Source organism: Poecilia formosa, unplaced genomic scaffold (genome assembly GCF_000485575.1).
Source record: "Poecilia formosa unplaced genomic scaffold, Poecilia_formosa-5.1.2 Scaffold192, whole genome shotgun sequence".
Classification (NCBI taxonomy): domain Eukaryota; kingdom Metazoa; phylum Chordata; class Actinopteri; order Cyprinodontiformes; family Poeciliidae; genus Poecilia; species Poecilia formosa.
In genome coordinates this window covers 1,067,946-1,088,619 of record NW_006800131.1, presented here as the reverse complement: position 1 = coordinate 1,088,619, position 20,674 = coordinate 1,067,946, and the positions used below count along the sequence as shown (strand labels likewise).

At 39.6% G+C, this 20,674-nt stretch overlaps 1 protein-coding gene across 3 annotated transcripts in view; it reads right to left on the bottom strand.

Annotated features, from left to right (window-relative positions):
- Positions 1–19,918, bottom strand: part of LOC103147963 (semaphorin-6D-like) — a 172,573-nt gene extending 152,655 nt beyond the window's left edge. For all 3 annotated transcript variants that reach the window (XM_007566548.1, XM_007566551.1, XM_007566552.1), the window contains exon 1: positions 19,690–19,918. The gene's annotated coding sequence lies outside the window, so the exon portion shown is untranslated. The remainder of the gene's footprint in view (positions 1–19,689) is intronic.
- Between the last annotated feature and the right edge of the window lie 756 nt (positions 19,919–20,674).

Sequence of the window (20,674 nt, the reverse complement as noted above, 5' to 3'; positions counted from 1 at the left end):
ACGACAGCAGCGCTGATGAGACCTTCACAGGCCTAAAGTCTCATCCATTATGCTGCTGTCAGACTGGGAGTTTAACTCTGCACCTCTTACCATAATAGGCTTCCTGATGATCAGTGGAGTCTAAAGATCAGCTTCAAAATTCAGCTCGACTGAACTCCAAAAGCCTTCGTGAGATCCGACTGTTTGAATTAAAGGATTCTCAAATAGTTTGTTCACAGGAGTCGACTCCCGGTGTGTTCCAGAAACGAGGTGCAAAATCATTTCCAAGAGCAGCTTTACTCCACCGCTTCACTGAATATCAACAAAAACTTACAGCCAGGAGAGCAATTTGTCTTCATTTGATGCAAAACAGATAGCCGTGATGAAACAAATGAGTCAGGCTCGGTTTGCTCTTCTAAGAATCTCAATGCACATTAAGGGATGGTCACAGCTCTCACACACCAGCTCAAATTCAAGTTTAGACTGGCAAATCTCGTCTTCATCGACAAAATTCAAGAAAGACGAATTTACAGAGAGCTTTAAAACAAATAAAACTCAAAAGCCATCAAATGGCTGGAGGCTGAGCTAAATGCTGACTAAGACTCAGGCTTCAGTAAGACTGAATCATTAGTTCACCTTATTGCATGATGACTAACCAAAGCCCAGGCAGGAAACTAAAAAACTGAAGAACATTTCCGCTCGGAAATTACTTCTCCTCATGTAGGCTGTAAATTAGGTTTACTTCCGCCTTCTGCGCATTTAATATCCGTGGCTAGATGAGTCATGCTAATGCAATTTTTGCTCCTGTGTAAAACCTTGACATTTACATAAATCGTCTTAAACGATTCATAAAACCTGGCTGTGTTTCTTTTGAGTTATAAAAAGTTAACAGAAACTCATACACAAACGTATAGAAGCATGATTGGATTAGTAAACTAAGCCCTGAGAGGACGACTGCCAGGGTGATTAGTCTTTAGATGATTGGATGATTTTTTTAGACAGAGCTACTGAAAACTGCTTCTCAAATGATTAAATTACTTCCTCAGAGTTATACCAATGAGTAGCTTAAATACGAGTTGAAATTGGGCTTTACGAAGCCAGCAAAGCTGGAGGAGAAACAGTAAGATCTCATTCATGCCCATTATAAGCATGGGTTGCATGCAAGTAAACAAATTTGACAATAATCATTCACTTGGCATTTAAACCTGCCTTAACTGATCAGGTGACTTTTACCCACTTTAAACACAAAACTGTGGCACCTTAATAAAAACAAGAGGTCTGCTGATGTTTCTGCAACATCACGGATCCAGTCACTGACTTCAGCTACACCATTATTCAGACGTCAACTCGGATAAAATTAATCCGAGACGCATTTTCGTTTAAGCCATTTCGACTACAAAACTAGTTTTTGCATTTTTAAATATGCAAATAGATGGAAATAATCAGGTACAAGACATCATTTAAACCCCTTCCTCAGTAAAACATTTGACCGCTTGTTGCACACTTGCATTCATTTACACACACCTCCTGCAAAATGAAGGGACATGGCTTTCCACATGCAGGGAGAATCTTTAACTTTAGAATAAGTTGTTTTATAATGTGAACATTGCAGCAGCTGGTCAAAAATTGGCTGCAGAAATGTCTAAAAAAACGAGAAAGTTGAGACAAATGACTCAATATCACAGCGAGTTGCAGGACATGGTGCATTCAGATGGTCAAATAAACAAGTGTAGATACTTTGGCAAGTCATTCACAGAAAAAAAAAACATCAATAAGTCTGAGAGTTCACACTTCTGACCAAACATGATTGAAAAATGTTAGTGACAAACAAGAACCAAAGGGCAGCTTGCATTGGCAGAGTCAGACACGCATCAAAGACCCATTTAATTTACCAAACAACCCACAGCGATGGCGCCTGGTGCAACACCCAGTGGCTCTTTTCCAAACCTGCCCTCCTCTGTAGTGTTGGTACTTCTGATGGGTCCAAAATAATGTCTCCTTACTCTGTCCTGCACTGCTATACATCTAATGTGTGCTTGGCAAAATGCTCCCAATATGCATTTCACTTTGAAAGAACACATTTTTTCCAAAGCCCAGATTTCGGAGGCCTTATTACGTTGTCGTTTCAAATTTCTATATGGAGACTTGAAAGGAAAATTGGTGCTGGAAATGAGTGACAGCATATTTATCACAGAGTGAAGTCATGCTGGGTTTGACCTTGGTAGCATCTCTCCTGGGAGCAGGTGATCTAACAAATCCCTTGGTTAGAAAGCAGGACAGTTATTGTCAGCACACCTCATTCCCTGAATCATTTCCTCGTCTCTGCATCTCTAAGCTCAAACTTTCTGAGTTAGCCAGACAACAAAAGGAAAAAGAAACTGTTCTGCAGCAGCTTTCCCAGTTTCATCACAAAAGCTGTAATCCAAGTTGGACGAAAAAAAATGAAAGGGATTGTCTTATGCAAAAGCATCACAATTAACAGTTTTCTTCATCTTTAAATCTCAGTTAAAAATTGCTCAGGGATTCACACCAGTAGACAACAGAAGAAGATTCAGTCAGTATGAAACATGTTGCTGCACTCAAACTTCAGGCACAAAAAACTGAAACTGCATGAGAAGAGCAGCAATGCACAGAGGCAAAATGGCAAGCACACACAGCCAAATCCAAGAAAACGGATTTTAAAAGTGTTTCTTAAAGTCAACAAGGGCAAGATTGAAAACTGGTAGAAACTGTCAGATGTGCAAATTATCAGGGTGAAGCATAAAGATCGAAAATCTTCAGATTAAAGTTTTTGTTTATAATTTCAGTCCACATTGCAAGCACTGTCCCAATAAAATCATGTGCATCAATTGAATATTAAAGGAAAAGTTATTTGTAAATTTCAGCCACCAGCCACTGACGTTGTAAACAAGTGAGCCCAAAATATCCCCAGCAAAATTTGACTTAACATTTTTTATTTACCAAAAAACAAAAGAAAATCTTTCTTGGCATTGCAGGAATCAAACTCTTATAAATGCTGATCAGCGTTTTTGTTTTCTAAATTAATCTTTCCCAATGAGTGCCAGGCCTCCTTTCATCCCCCCCAATCTTTAGCTCCTCCTTCCAGATTTTCTTTTAGATTCATGTCTAAACTTTGATTAGGCCACTCAGAAATGTTATTTTGTCCACAACCTGACTTAATGTTTGTCTCCTGCAGCTTCTGCTCAGATCTGCACCTACCTAAATAATTAAATTCGACTCATAATGCATTTCTGTCTGCAGAAAACAGACTAAATGTCAGGAAACATCTTCTTTTCTATTGATTCTTTCTCTACAGGCAGCAGGCAGTTTGCATCTGCTGTGAACCAGCTGTCGGTAGACTGCAACACACACACACACATATATATAAATCCACCCACACACACACACAACCACAAAACACCTGCCGTGAGAGCAATGTGTTGTGTTGCTGATCAATAAAGATGGAAGAGAGGCTTTACAGAGACACAGAGGTCACCTGTGCATGTGCAAGTTTAGGAGTGTGTGTGTGTGTGTGTGTGTAACACATGAGAATGTTGAAAGACATCAGTACCAACTCTGACAGGTAGGGGGCGTGTCAACACTCAACACAGATTACGTACAAACAGAAGTTTAATCTGAGGGGGAAATGCCACATTTCCATCTTGATCATTATATTCCGTTTTATTTTCCATTTCCACTTCACTGTTTTCTACTTGAATTGATTAAAATTACAATGGCAGGAGATTTAAATCATTTCACAGAACATACAAATAAAATCTCAGTACAATATCTATGGATCTCATTTCAAACATGAAATGTTTGAAATGTTTCTAAACATAAGTTTCTAAACATATACATATTGTGCATCTTCCAATTCATATTTGATAAGATTTAGAAATGAATCTCAACAGATAAACAACAAACTGCTGTATTAATGAGGAATACACAAGAGTGCCAACTATGCTTCATCATATGGTGTGTGTAAATGAATCCTCTGTGTAAACTCTGCAGTTAGAAACATTTGGTGAACAGTTGCTCTCTCTCTCTCTCTCATACTGCACCTGAATGAACCCTAAAAGCCACTGCTGTAAAAAGCAATGCATTTATAATGACATTCCCAGGCAGGTCAGCCAAAACTAAAAAGAGTTAGCTAACAGATACAGAGATCTGCAACACAAGATGCAGAACCTATGAGAAAAGGGCTGAAGCTGTCCGTGTAACCGTTACAATGACTGGCCAATACTCTTTGCTAGTTTTATCTATAATCCTCGTTTTGTGTTTTTTTCGGGAAAAAAAACACAACACAAAAAAGGTAGAAAGACAATTTCATCAGGCTGAAGCAAAACAGTAAAAATGGAAATAAAGAAAAGTGCATCTGGCAAAGCAATCTGCCTTAAACAGTTTGGAGGTTTGCAGAACAGATGACGGGGGGGAAAAACAAAAACAGCAGCAGGCAAAGCAATAAAGTGTGCTGCGTATCAGATATGTTTTTGAAAAGACCGGGATTACCTTGCACTGAAGGAGAGGCGAGCACAAAGCTTCAAGATCTGCTACGATTTTAAATGCAATTTCATGGGGTGCTTCATTGATCATGCTAAAAAGTATCATTTTCATCACCATGGCAGAAGAAATGTTGGGTGTAATAAGCCAAAGCTGGTATGAGATCGTCATGATGGGTCATTCTTAATAAGCACAACTTTACAGTTTCAGGTTTGTTAAATAATTTCAACAAATTGTTGATCTTAACAACAGTTATGTTTTTAAAGGTGATGTGAGGGTCACCATGAATGTCCTTTTGTTTTATGAAGTAAGTGTAATAGCCTTATTTCTGTCAGCTGACCAGCAGTGCGCAGGAGCAGCTGTGGGAGAGGCAACTAAAAATTAGAACAAAGATACAAAACCAACTTTTCCTACTCTATTTAGTGTCCTCAGGTGAGCTGTGTATGACTTATTTAATACCAATAAAGTATATATAACAGAGAAATTTGACTTGAACTTTCAACCTATAATATTCTTCACCATCTAAAACAAGCCAACACAAAATTAAACAAGTAATTTCTCAATTTAAAACGGCAAGGAAGTAAAGGAAGGACACAGAGAGTAAAATCTGCGGTAGAAAAATGTGTTTTATGGATAATTAGCTGTAACAGACGTACTATACTGCTGTGTGTCTGGGCCAACTAACAGAATGACATTTTTAGATGTATATTAGTTAAAGCTCAACAAGTAAAACAGACTGATTAAGAACTGTAGAGTCTGAAAAAAACAGCATGGCTCATTAACATGAGATATTCTGGTGAGATTTGTTTGGAGAAATGAAAGTGTTGGACATCAGAGCTGGGGAACAAATTACAACGTCTGAGAGGAAGTCTGCCAGGATTCAATTATTTTTCTTTATTTTTTAACACAAGTGGGCTCTTACGAGGTGAATTACATGCAGAATGGGCTCATCACAAAGAATATTTAAATCCCTCTATGCGGTGCCAATTCAAGTCTCCTGCAGTTCTTCTGATATATTTTCCCTTAATGCATAAACTACCATAAAAATTCAACCTGGAGACTTTGATGAACTTATGCATCCTCATTGCCTTGTGAGTCTTATTTTCAAGCCGTCTATCAGTTTTTTTTAATGTTGAGCAGCTTTGAAAGTTGTACAAAATAATTATATTTATTCATTAAACTCTCATGTAAGCTTTCCCATCTGTTAAATCTCCCTGCAAGTCATCTTAAAGGGCAGCCCTAATGAGAAAATGCTCTTTTTTAATGAGTGGGACCCCAATAAAGTGTCAAATATTAGATAACAGAAAATCTATAAACAGTAGATATTAATTTTAGGCTATGCGGCTTAAATGCGTACTGTATCTAAAAAAGATATATTTGCACAAGGCGGCAATTTCCATTTCTGATAAAGAAGTTTTCATATATTAATCAGGGAGCAGCTAATGAAGTTGGATCTAGACTAGTTTGAGCAGCTCTTTTCAGTATTTTCATTATTCTTTTTCTGAAAATAAGCCTTAAATTTTATGTTCAACATTCTAACCAACAGGAAAATCCCCTCCAGGTTTGTTTGCAGCCAGTTTTCATTATATTGCATCACCAATATGAAGCATTTTATCTAGAAAGTGTTGAAACAAAAAGGCAAGAAGATGATCACAGAAAGGACAGAGAGAGGATCAAGCAAACGCTGCTCAGCCCAACCAGGTACATTTGATGCATGACACTGCAGTGCCTGGAGAAGCAGAGGAAACCGAATCCATGCAAGCACACACAACCGCCGATTCCCTCATTTTGATTTACTAGGCAATGCAACACCCTTCCACACTGTAAAAAATGTGTATATCAGGACACTGACGTGCGAGGAGAGTGATGCAACGCACAGTGGCTTCTGACACCATCAGAGCAACTCCTGAGCTAATGAGGCTTAGAAGAAAGAGAGGGCAGAGAAGAAAAACTGCATTTACTCTGAAAGTTTTTTTTACTTGTGTGAAATCACAGAATTTAGAGGGCAAAAGCAGACCGTGAAATACATCACAGTTTCTGTTCACTTTCACTGTGTCAAGCAAATGATCCCAGGTGTAGAAATGAAACTGGAAGTCAAGTTCAGGTTTAGTGAGATAAAAGGACAAAGTTGTTACTTTAACAAAAATGAATAGTTTTGATAATGTCAAGAAAAGGAAATCGTCTTGTAGAGTCTGCCATTTTGGTCCAACCTGGTTTGACCCTCTCTGTAACTAATGGATCATTTTTAATGGAGAAGAGACTCTATGGTGGTTTAAATGGGTTATTTTTCTTTGTATATGATGCACTAACTATTGATTTCCACTCAGATTTGACAAAACGCTGCAGATTTGTGCTGATTTTTTGAGAACATAAGCAAAATACCTTAGAAATAATTTAACTGTCCTAACAGCAAAGTGCTTAAATTAAACTTATTTTCTCCAAAGCAGCCAAAGCTGAGGAGCTTTTCTCTCTTCAAAGAAGTAAGCCTCCATTTATGATGGAGAGGTTTCTCTACCACTTCAATATAAGGAATTACAGCACAGATTTAACCTATTGCAGAATTAGTGCAACAGTCCAACCACTTCTAAATCCAACACAAGTCACATCAGACAGTATTTTTTAAAAACGTTGTCTGTAAATTATAAATCTATACCGAAGCTTCAAGTCTTTATATGACAACAGTAACTATATTGAGAACAGAGTTAACATTAACCCTTTTGTCAGAAATGAGGCCTTTACGAGGTTTCGCAGTTAAAGTTTACTGATAATTCAGCACAGAAACAAATATTAGAGCCGATATTTTAAACTCTTAATTGGTGTAGAATATTACTAGCAGCATTCAGTGCTTACCTTCCCTGCAGATGCTTACTTTACTACGTTTAGCTTCCCAATATCCGCTTCTGTCCAACTCCCAGTTTAAAGGTCGCAGCCTGAAGAAACAGCCAACATGCCACAAGAGGAAAATATATTTGCCTTTTTAGAAGCTTCCTACATCTCTGCGCTTTTTTTAACCTTATTTTTTTTAATAATTTGAAAATAGCGAACCAAGTTTTCCTTCTGCAGTAAAAACTTTCACACAGGGAAGAGTAGCTGTTAGCATGACCTGGTAGCAAAGACAGTGGGTGAAGTTACTGGTTAGGAAAGAATTGAACTTCTAAAGTGTTTCCACCCCTGAAGGTCTGGTAAACTCTAAGATTGAGGACCAAAATTGCAACATTTGCTACATTTTCAGCTGGTGCAGTTCACTTTGGTGCAGTTCCCCTCCTCTCCTGTGGTGGCGCTGTGGTTTAATGTCGGCTTCAAACAACAGAGTTCACATTAACCAACCAGAATACAGTGTTTTTGGTCCATATCATAGTTAAATTTCACATTCACACCTCCTAAAACAAACTGTAAACTGAGTTTAATTAAAGTGGAGTAAACATGGCTGGTGTGAATGCAGCCTTAGTTCCTGACCAGATGATTAAGTGAAATTCAAACACCAGTTTCTGTGCATCTCTACTTTTAATCACAGCGTTAAAGGCAGGAATGAATGCAAAAAAAGATCCCGCTATACTCTCCAAAAAGAGTTAAATATTTTAAACAGTAAGCTTACATATAATGACGTCACTTAAAATAATTGGACAAGTAAATCTGGATTTTTTCCATTTTTAAAGCCCAAACCCTTGCTGCATGTTTGTGAACTAAAGCCACCATCTCAACTGCAGCAGGGCTTTACCGTGATTTGGTGGTTAGCGCTGTTGCCTCAGAGCAAGAAGTTTCCATGTTCAAATTATGGCCTTTGTTTGTGGAGATGGCTTTGTCCTCCAGAGTGTTTGTGTGGGTTTTTTTCCAGGATTCTTTGGTTTCAGGCCAAAATCCAAAAACCTGCACGTTTCTTCAGCTGGATAATCTAAATATTCCAGAGGAGGGAGTGTGTGCAAGACTGATAGTCTCATGTTCCCCAGTGGCCGTCCTTTCATGCATCAGTGGAGATAAGCACCAGCCCTCTGCTACTCAGAATGGGACGAACTGGGTATAATGTAAAAAAAAAAAAAATCAATTCAAATTGGACAATTCCTTGAATGCATGATATTATAAATTAGAGGAAGAGAAAAATCTAGACCAGCCATCCTCAACCCTGATGCTCAGTGTCCACTGTGCTGCATTATTTAAATGTTTCCTCGACGTCGTCCAGCTGATTTAAATGAAATGATCGTTAATAACCGTCTGCTATGGCTTTGTCACACCCAGAAACAGACAACCATGACTGACCAACATACTCTAGTCCACACAGCATCACTGAAATTATGGCTAATCAACATCACAACATAGGCGATATCCATATTGGTCGATATCAGAAATTATTGATTCATTTCTGTTAAACTGAAATACGACCAAACTAGTGACGCAACCTTTCCTGTTTTATCCAAAGTTTTCACTCAGCGCCGTTGATTTTGTTCTTTTGAAGCATTTGACACACGGTGGCAAAACCTTAAACTTCTGTTGCGCAACGTACTCAACAAGTTGTTGCTAGGTAACCAAAAGCAGTGAGTTGCTAGGTAACCAAAGGGTGAGCGAGCTGATGCCACCAACCTAGCTTAGCTGGCCGTGAGAAGTCGAGAGCCTCTGCCTACATCCCCCAGAATGCTGTGCGGTTCTGGATCAGAGTTCAGAGAAATTATTGATTACATCAGATGCATTATCGTTTCATATTGATCACATTTATCGCCATATATATATATATATTGTTATTGATTTATTGTTCAGCCCTACTAAAAATAAAATAAAAATACTCCCAGCTGCCGACTTTCTGTGGGCAAAGTGCTAAATAAAAATAAAAAAACATGAGCATGCTCACACTGGAATCTTGGCGTTTGAAGAAACAGAGGACCGTCAACCATGTTTTGTTTTGTTTTTTGAAGTAAGCTATAACCAAAGGGAGAAAAACACATCTGACTGACTAAGGTAGACCAAATAACTGCTCTGGCAGCAATGAGTCTGATTATAGAGGAGCAAAGCTGAGAAAAAGGGTCAAATCTCAAGACACCCAATGTTTTCCTGCAAAGAGAAAGCAAAAGAAGTGACTAAAGCCTACATACTTTTAGACTGCTAGAAATCAATTTAGAGATAAACAACTAAGGAGGACACAAAAAGAGGATGGGATTGGAAACAAAGAAAGAGGCATGGTGAGATTAACGTGGAAACTTTAATTGGAGAGAAGGTCACAAGTCTCCAGAGCCAACACACACTAATGAGCTGTTAGCTGATTAACAAACTGTGAGGGAGACACAGAGTCACATGAGGACTGAGGAGGTCCTAAAGTCACCAAAACGAGAATAAAACAATGTTTCTGAAATCAGCAGAAATCCACAAACCTCAGAGCTGGAGCTTCATAACTCCCCTGTTATTCCAGGTTTAAACATATAGAATAACTATTCGTTGGAGGCTAGAGCAGAGCAGAGCCTATTTAAACATTAACATATTTAAAAGATCAAATGAAGAAACTGCTAATTAACAAAGAGTTACATACAGTTACAGCCTACCCATCTGCTACTCTTCCTCAACTAGACCCTCAAGACCCAACGCTTCACTGAAAGGCTTCACTTACATCAGACCTGATGTTCTGCATATATCCAGTGTTTTCAAAGAAAAAAAAAGAGACTGCACAAACCAGTTTCTATGTAATCAGAGCATAAAATGTGCTGCCATTTTTACAGTCATCACACAAAGACAATAAATTCATTAATTCATTAAATTAGATTAACCAGACAAAGTAGTTTAAAATGGCCTTTCCATTTTTCTACGTTGAGGCGTTTTGGGACCCAAACAGCAGAAGTAATTTCTTTTGAGCATCATCAATAAGCCTGGTAATGAGAAAACGTTTGGAGCGACACCTGTAGATCACTGATGAGGCTTCAAAACCTCTTCAATACTCTTCAGTCTAGGCAAAGCGACCCATAATGCACTCTGCTTTAACGCAGCCTCTGAAGCAGGCTTTATGTTCACAAATCCCACTTCACCAACTTAATCATTCCAGGAAGCTCTTGAATGTTTCTGAAATCTGGGATGCATTTGGTCAGAGTGCTGCTGGATCAGCGGCTCATCAGGGTCCTTTTCCCAAAACTGGAAAACGGGAACGCTGTTGCGATCGGATCGCCTGTATTCCAGGTCTCACACAGACTGTCACATTCACCAACTGTTGTGCTCATAGACCGTCTACAATTATTAGCTGCTAATGTATTTTAATCACTGCAGCAATACATTCACAAGCAGAGGTTGTAATGTATTCTGCATGCAATTAACATTGAATCGTAAAAGGTAAGAAGTGCTAATTAAATGTTCATTACAAGGACAATTAATTTAGTGCATGCAGGAAATGCATTGGATTCCAAGATTCAGGTTAAACTCAAGGTCCGTGGGCCAAATCCGGCCCGCCGTAGCTTTTTTTGTGGCCCTCTAGAATCTAGACTAAACACCAAGCGTGCTTAAATATTTTTTATGAAATTAATGCAGTTTTTATGTCTTTACTGTCAAACAAATTATATCAATCAGTGCCTCAGGTTTCTTCAGAATTATCATTGAAATTCACAGAAATCAACAAATCCCTGCACTTTTTTGCACTAATGAATAAGTGGAAGTTTGTTGCAGATTTTTCTCAAAACCTCTCACTTGTACTAAACAGCTGCCTCAGCTTTAATCGACGTCAGATTAAAGTCCAAGATCTATGCATCGAGTAACAAACAGCATCACAAAATCCTGGAGGGACTGAAAAGATGTTCAATGATTTTTAATTTTAAGAATTGATTGATGCTTTACCAGTTTGTGATCAGGTTTTATCAATACCCTTTAAGAGCCTTCATGACCTGGATTTGGCCAAAACAGAAATGAGTTCAACACCTCTGCCTTAAACCAGCCATGGTGGAATAACAGCTTACACACTTCCAGCCTTACAGAAACAGGGATGGTCCACAAAGCCACTGAAAGCTTCTACTATGAAGGGATTTGTTCCTTTCTTGGTAGTTTCACACATTTTCTCCCAATTTTGGAAATGCACTAGCTGCTTATGATGAGCAATAAAACATTAAATCTTCTTTAGATAACAGGAACATTTGTTCTAGTTAACACCCAGGGGGGAGATGGCAATTATTTTAAAAGGAAATCTAAATTGTTTAACAGGAAAATTACATTCATTCAATATTTTATCTGTTTTTCTCCATGTAGAAACACAGCTATTAAAGAGAAACCTGACAAACCATTTTGGCTGCACAAATCTATGAAAAGACTCTAATCAGTTTGTCAATACCACTCAGTAAAGCACACATTTGTTATTTTTTAAAAAGCTGGTTTATAAAGTTAAATTGGAAAATAGCATGACTGTGGAAAAGCATAAAGCAGAAATGTAGCTTATACAGCATGTAATGTATATGAAACCAGAAGTACATGATCTTTTTGTTTGATCTAAAGCAGGAGTGTCAAAGTCACTTTCATTTTGGGCCATATCAGAAATCTGAATGTTCTTAAAGGGCCAGCTGTGTCAGAATGTACTGATGAAACCAATTAAATATTAATAAAGTAATAATAAGTAGCTGTTAGCTACAGCATTCAGTAAGCGCATCTTAAAATTAATTTGATCTTTTCACGCTGATCATCCAGGGTTTTATGATTTTTTTTGCAAAGTCACAGATTTTGCTGTGTTAAATTAGAAATATTTGTAAAGAATATCTACGATATTTGCACCAACGTTTAATATTAAATGTGCTTCACATTAGTTGCCGCTTTTGATCTAATTTAAGAACAATTTGCAGTAAAAATCAGGGTAAATGTGGGGATTTGTTGATTTTGTGTGAATTTCAGAGATTGGTAAAAAAAAAAACTGGAGGGATTTATTCATGTAATTTGGAGTCTAGAGGGCCACATGCATACACACCAGCGGGCCAGATTTGGCCCCCGGGCCTCGAGTTTGACACACTTGATCTAAAGCATAAATGGTTAAGATTTAATGTCAGATGAAAAAAAATTACTTCCGTTGGTCAGAATATTTTTTATTATCTTTCACAGAGATTCACAGGTTAGTATTTTATAAAATTGACTTTTAAACTGCATGAGGAGGGAGATGTGTCTTTTTATACAATGGTTTAACTCTTGTTCTGTATACACAGAATGTCAGAACTTAACCCCTTTCTTCTCTCTTTCTTACCTTTTCAGTGGTGTTTTAGATGCACAAAAAGTTTGTAGTTTTTTTTTCCTCCAAGGGAAAAATATCCAAATACAAATTCAGAGCGACCAAAGCAGTTTACCATGTAAAAGACAAAGACAGCAGCACCAGGGGCCTTTGTAATGGGAGCACTTTATCCGTCAGCGGCAGCATCACAAGCGATTACGGTCCTATATTACGGTGAAGAGGCCTGACAGTAAAGCCCGGGCCTCGGGACTGGAGTCGTATTTTCAGGCCGATTACAGCAGCGATTTGGCCTTCACGCCTCATTCTCTGAACCATCCGAGGCCACGATGCCTGTCTGCCTCCTGCGGCTTCATGGATCAACAATCCACCTTTGAGGCCGTCTTTAATGCACCTGTTACTCATCCGGATCTGCTCACCAGCCGCGGTGGGCAGTTTTATGGAGCAATCCACAGAACGCGTCACATTCAGGCCCAGCGTCCTGCAGCCGGACCGACACCTTGTTGTTATCTTGGTAAAGGTGTAAAACTACAAACACGACGGTTTAAAACCTGCCTGCAGATGTAAACCAAACCTTTTACATTTCTATGCAACAAATATCAAGATAATAATCTCAAGATTTGACTCTCAACTTCCAAATTAGATTAAAAAAAATCTTATTCCTACTCTGTGGAAAAATCACATTAGGTCATTTCAAAGGCAGATTTCTAGCAAACTGGTGGACCGTTTCAGCCTGGTTGGTACAAGGCACATCTTTTGCAGCTGCATTTTCCAAAGAAAGTAAACGTTAAGGCAGTTAAGGCTCAGCACTTTACTTCTCAGCTTTTGAGGCTGGAGCCTCTTCAGCAGTCCTGGCTTCGACGACACAGTCGAGTGCAACACTTCAAACCTCTCTGCCATCATGACGGCACATTATGCCAATGAAGGCTACTAATGATATTTTTGCCTCTTTTGAAAGCAGCTTCTGATAAACAACTGAAGAAAATTACAAGATGAGCAAATATCTGGAACTTGTCTGACTGGATGGGCGACATGGGAAAATAAAAGAAATTGTAATCTTTTTAAAGCTAAATCACTTTTGAATCTTATTTTCTCAACATTGTCCTTAAAGCAAAACCAAACAGAGCCTTCAGATCACACAACATTTCTGATCGGATTTAAATCCATCCGTGCATTTTAGCTACTTCTGACAAGAACTAATGACATTTAATAAATGCGTTGACATATTTAAAGTACATTCGGACTCCGTCTCAGACCGTTTTACACAACTCAAGCATTCATTTTCATGGCAAAGATAAATATTGTCAGAAGCAATCTGTTGACAGTGATAAACTCTTGGTACATGAAAGCTCGTTTATGAAGATAAAGGGGAAGGAGGAAAATTAGACTGATGCATCTGTGCAAGGAAATAAAACGGGATGCGCCTTGCAGAGCTTTCTACAATCCTCCTGCTTTGGCAGACAGTTAGCATTTTCTCTTCCAGCAGAATTTAACCCAGAACAAAGTCTGCAAGCAACCTTGAATTGTCACAACAAACCACCTATTGTACTGTTGTCTAAGGATGCACATGAGGAAAACACGCCAATAGATTACATTTAAGGCCATTTCTTTCCAAACATTTTTCTTGGGTAGACATTTACAGCCCCTCCAATTGACCAAATACAGAATTCCAATACTGATATTTTGGATAAAAACATTTTTAAAAGTTCAAAATCAACATTTTGATAAAGGCAAAGGTTCATTTAACACAATGCACAGCAGTAAATAAAATAATCAAAGATGCTCTCTGTCAAAACCTGCAAAATTAAAGCAAACAGTAAAGCTAATCTTTAAATAATGCAACATGCAGCTACTACAGTCATTTTAAATCATTTTTTTAGAACACATGTCAGGATGACAACCTTCTTTAACCTGGTTTTAATTGTGCACACCCTAAGCCGGCGTTGGGATGAATTCAAAACAAAATCTAAAGCGTGCATGATAGATATCACTCATATGTGAAAATGGATGAACCCCAGATTTCTGTTCAACTCTGATTCTTTTGCTCATGCGACAAAGTTTCTTCTTCGGAGACGATAAAAGCCAAGGAAATTAACATTCGGAAAGAGATGCACCCTTGACAATAGGTTATTATTTGTGCCTGATTATGTATCCTGTAGTCAGCCTCTGCTACATCAAAACACACACAAACACACACACACAAACACAGGATTAGAACAAAAGGCGAGTCCCGCGGCACAGATTTGCGCAGAGAACATAATAGCTGATGACATGCGGCAGTTTGGAGGCTTTCAAAGCGACGCGGCTAATCTTCCTGCACTGGAATAACATTATTTTCTCCGCTTCCTCCTCTTCGCCGCCCGCCCACCGGGGACTCGCAGGTTATTGTGTCCAAACGCACCCCAAGGTTAACCCACACAATGAACGGGCAGCGGCGAGCCACGCAGCCGGCTGATCGGGCTGCCCTGCTGATGGATTGTGATGAGGCAGGTGATCGTTTAGAATGGGTTCAAACACAACAAAGAGACGTTTCAGATTGTAGCACCTTCACGCTGAACAATAAAGCAGAGAGGCTAGACTGCAAGGGAGATGAAAAAAAAGGGGGGGGAGAAACAGAAGGAGACTGGAAAAAGTGTTTTTGGTGTCAATCCAGGTTTATATTGTGTGTTTGACAAAGAAACGTCTGTTCTTTGACCTCAAAGTGAGGACAGCCTAGAAAAACAATGATGATCGAGAACAATGGAGAGAAACCCCATAGCAAAACAACCAAATCTCAAATTTTAGTAGAAAGTACTTTGTCTCTTACTAAATACTTCAATCTGACATTTTCCTAAAACAAAACCGCCTTGTTAGATTCAATACAAGGCTAAAAACAAATAAAATCCAGAAATGGACTTGCTTTTCATCTGAGCAACCAAATTCAGTAAAAAGAGGAAATGAGATTCCAAAATCCATAGTCATAAATTATGGAGCGCATTGATTGTTTTTCACGTGTTCTGGCCATAAAAACGCTTCCAATGCTAAAACAAACACCAAGTAAAAAAAAAATTAAAAATTATTGGAACAATTAGTGCCCAATTTTCAACAGGTCCAAATTATTGAAGTGTTCAGTCCAACATAGAAGAACAAGCTGTAGTTACTGTAATGATCTACTCCGGTTCTGATCAATAAAACATCAGTGGATTTACATTAATAATGTAAATTAGACTATGTAGTTACAAAGGATGTGCTGCACAAAGGAACAGAAACTTAAGAATATTCATCTAAAAACAAAACAGTCCTTCAAAGTTGATGTTTTATTCTATGTAGCCATCTGTCTAGGTTTTAAAACATGCTAAATCACATATGTTGTGATTTCCAGGCACATCAAGTGAATGTGCTACCTGCAGTTATGAAAATGTACCAAAAACAACTTAGAAGAAATGACACTTTGCATTATACCCGTATCTGATACCTGGATATTGGTCGTTTACAACCTTTCTAAGTTCACCAGGTGTTTGTTAATTGCTGCTGCCACTAGTCTGGTGGAGCAGTGTGAAAGAGGGGAGGCTCTGTGGACTGGATGCTGGGTCCCAACCCAACTCCAATGGGACTGAAGCTCCAATGAGGAGATTTAGGGAAATGGTATGAACAACCGAATGGCTGCCTGCCACTGGAGGATCCAGGTTTTCTCAAACATGCATGAATAAATCAGAGAAATAATCTGGGTACGTGCTTTATCAGGGAACCACATTATAAAATGACAGAGCTCAGGAAAGTCAACTTTGCATAACATCCCCCCTCTAAATCTTTTAATAGTACAGTTCCTAAGAAAAAATAAAACTCATTCAAAGCTTTACAAAAACATGAGACTGAAAAAAGCTATGTTCTGAAACGAGGAAGGATAGAAGTAACAATCCTCAACATTTTTGGAAGATTGCAAAGATTAGTGTTCATCATCAGTAATTGGATGCACATTACTTTCTGAAAACTGAAATGCTAATGAAATCACGTTTCCTCCTCTAGAGATGTTAACATCCACGCCATGTAGCACAGAGGCTTATTAGCTAACATCACAACAAACAGGCCAAAAAAAACAAACATGATTAGCTTTATTGTTGCTGATCTTTAAGATGACTAGCAGCTCCAATCCCATCACTGCCGTGTGGTGAACAAGTTCAGAGAATAAGAAGGAAGCCAAGTTGTCTCTGAGCCCATCAGATGCTGTGGCTGCAGGACCCGATGTAGTGCCATCCATTTGTTATCGTAGCTTACAGACTAGTCCCTGGGAGGCATTAGCAGTTGTTGGCCATAAATCCAGTTTTGCTTTTGTCACAGCATTTGTATTTCCCAGGAGAATGGCATAACAAGTGGTAAAATGTAACAATTTAATTATTTTTCAAAAGAGTCCATGTGATTAAAAGCACACCACTTTGGTTTAAAAATTCACATTTGGCTAAAGGGTAAAAGCAGTTGCATCTATTTTTTTTTTTACAACACTTTCAAACATTTGCAAAGATTACCCCTTCAAACTACAACCCCAAATTAATCCATGTAAAAAGGACCAAGCAGCAGGTCGTTTTCTACCCATCCACTCCTGTGTCTCTTGTTTCAACCTCGCATTATTCTGCACACTCAGATATGATCAGCTCATAAACATTTATGTCCGGCTTTTAAATCAGATTCCGCCGGCAGTCATTTTCCTTGTAAAATAGCGGTAAATGTGTATTTAACCTCCATTAGACCCCATCTCCTCCCACATATATTAACTTGTTTGCATTCACTGACGGATTACAGTCTGTGCCCGACATGCAGCGGTAACTCTGCATGCTGACGTCGTCCTCCGCAGCCCTGCTACAACCCTGATGCCAAAAAGCATCAACGGCCACATTACCGATTCAATATCCCGCTCAGAAGGGCGGCTAATTGTGGAACCTTCCTGAAGCGACGGTGGGCTGAAATTTTACTTCTGAACGAGAGTGGGGGAAAAAAAATAAAGCACAAATGAAGAAGAGGATGACCTTCAGAGCAGCTGCTCTTTTACCAAAGGTAAAATAAATTAGCCTTAATATTCATCAATCTGCACGCAGTTTGGCTAATGAGAGGCCGAAGGAAGCCAATTAGGGACAATTTAGGATGTTTACTCTGAAATTTTACCCTTAAACTGCCAGGCAGTGTCTCAGCAGTGACTCCCAGCTTATTAAGAGTTTTCCAAATTAAAGTTTTGCAGATTTAGTGTGGTGGTCGTGTTGTCTCTCATTTATCTCTATGACAAAACAACAATTAAAAACAACAAGAATAGAGTCTAAAGATGTACAGTTTAAGATGAATATTACCAGTGCCTGATAAATGTATTCAGACCTCATCATTCCCCAAACCTGATGCTCATCACTGCGCTGCATGTTATAGGTGCGTTTCCTCTCCAGATGTGTATATCTGGAGCTGGGTAACTCCCAGCAGTTCATTTAAACCAGGTGTGTAGCAGCAGGAAACACCTGAACCATGCAGGACATGCAGCGGCCCCTGAGGAGCGGGGTCAGGGACCCCTGGCTTAGAGCGATCCTAACCAACCAAAGAGCTCAGTGGGAGAAACTAAATATACCGCAGAGGAAGTTGTTTTTAGATAACAAAGCATGCAGTGTGCCATATTAGAACTTAAGATCACCAAGACTGGGAAAATGAATCTTAATTCCTCAATCTGCTGCCGAGATACTGGTTAGCAGCTTCCTAAATGTCAAGATTATATCCTCTTTTTTACTGCTTTTGCCAAAATCTTTACAACTAAAGACACAAATGAGAACTGAGAAAATAATATGGCAAGAATCAACCACTTGGGATGATATTTTGTTCCTTTGCTTCACTAGTGGGAAGCTCTTTTGGTCTCAATGTTCTAACAAAAACAAAACAGGCTTCCTAATGGGAGCTCCTGGGTCCTTGCTAATTTCATCTTTTTGACTGATGAACCAGGAGGTGCAGAAGTCATCCACCTCATTAGCAAAATGATCAAAATTCTCCACCCTCAGGCCATCAACCTGCCAACGTGTGAGAGTGAAGCTGGTGTGGCAACACCAGGAATATTCCCAAGTGAAGAAAACCGTTTAAAGGCAGCAAAACAGTTGGATGATTTACAATTGATACTATAAAAATATTAAATAAAACAATATTAAGCATGACGTGACGTCAGGGTTTTTAATCTCAGAAAAGTCAAAGTACGCATGATATTCCCGAAACCCTATCCGATCGAAACTGTTTGACTATACGGGCTATACGAAATATTGATCGGTTCAGTGATTGGTCCTTTCGGGAGACTAAAATCCCCCTGTGGATGAATCATTGATGAGCATAAACGCCGCTCGCAGCTGTGCGCCGCCAGGTACCTGGAACCAGAACAAGAGGATTTCTGGACTCAAATATCACCTCTGCTGAGCTGAGAGGGGACTCTGCGGCTGTGGGAGGACCGGGACCGAAGCAGTCCAAACCCACACACAGACAAAAACCACACCAGTGAGACCCATCACTGACAATCCACCTTGCGTCTTAGAGGAAGACAAAGACATCCACCCAAATCCCGCCGTTAGGGGTGTCTTAGCGCAACGTTTTCACGGGATTTGCCTCCCAAACACACGCACCCAGAGCCACCAGCCTCAGCGAGCCAACAGACGGACTGGGACCGAAGTTGAGCCGCGACTGAAGGTGCGCGGCTCCTGCAGATGCACGTGTCGGAGGTAGTTTGGTCGGTCAGCTGCGCGGCTCACGTCCAGCTCACGTCCAGCTCACGTCCAGCTGACCGGCAGGTGTCAGTCGGAGGTGTGAAACGCGCACGCGCTTCGTGAGAAAACCACGAGCACGAACAAAGGTCACAAGAAAACAACTATTTAATCCGTTTATCGCACAGATACTCACTCTATGAAACTGCACTCAGCCGTGAACGCTCGCGCGCGCGTACACACACACACACACACACACACACACACACACACACACACCCACACACACACACGCAGAGTGGGGAAAAGACGCTGTTCACCGTTTATAAGGGAAAAGCTCCCTAAGAACAAGTAGAAACGCACCTTTCAGTCTGCAGACTCCGTTGAGGCTTAGTCCGTTCAGCCGGAACATTCACATTAATCCACAGCCGTTCCGCTTATTTCCAAAATCACACCGGGACCGAGCCGGTAAGAGGATCCTTTCCCAGCCGGCACCGAGAGGTTCTTGCAAATAAATCCACCACGCGGAGACTGAGCCGGGGACGAGGTGCGCCAACTCCGGGTCAAACCACACAATGAGGCGTTTCTCAGCAGCCCAGCGTCTCCTGGCCCCGAACCACGCCCTCCTCATTATCATAATAGATTGACTGGAGCCAATCAGAGAGCGGGACGGCGTGCCTCTCGTTCAATTTAAAGTCGCTGTGAATTTCTGACTGACTATCCACAATAAGAGTCATAACTTCTTCAAGTAACTGATATATTAAATTGAAATAAAAATTTTTACTCAGTTTCGAATCTAGGCTGAATGCCAAATAATCATAAACAAATACCATAATGAAGTAAACCAACACACTAAATATGTATTAGCTTGTTCCTGCTCTGCATCCCCAGAACCAGAACCAAACATGGAGAAGCAGCATTCAGCTTCTATGCACCACAAATCTGGAGCAAACTTCCAGAAAACTGCAGAACAGCCGAAACACTGAATGCCTTTAAATCTAGATTAAAAACCCATCATCTGTTTATAGTTGCTTTTGAAACATAATCAATGAAACATTAATCAACAATCTGATTAATGTCTAATCAGATTGACATTGATTAAATGTTAAAGTTTTTGACAAACTTTAAAGCAAATGTGGAGAGAGATGTCTTAAGGTCCTCTAATGCAGATTAATAATGAATTGTGCTTCATTGCTCCCATACCACATGGGGTTTGGGAAACCCCAAGATAAGTGAACGAAGAGTGAAAACATACAATTTAAAAGGAGTGACGTTGAGTCTAATTAACTAGGTGTTTTGATGCAGAGCATGACTGCAGGAGCAGAGGGAAAACAAGCAACTGATAAAG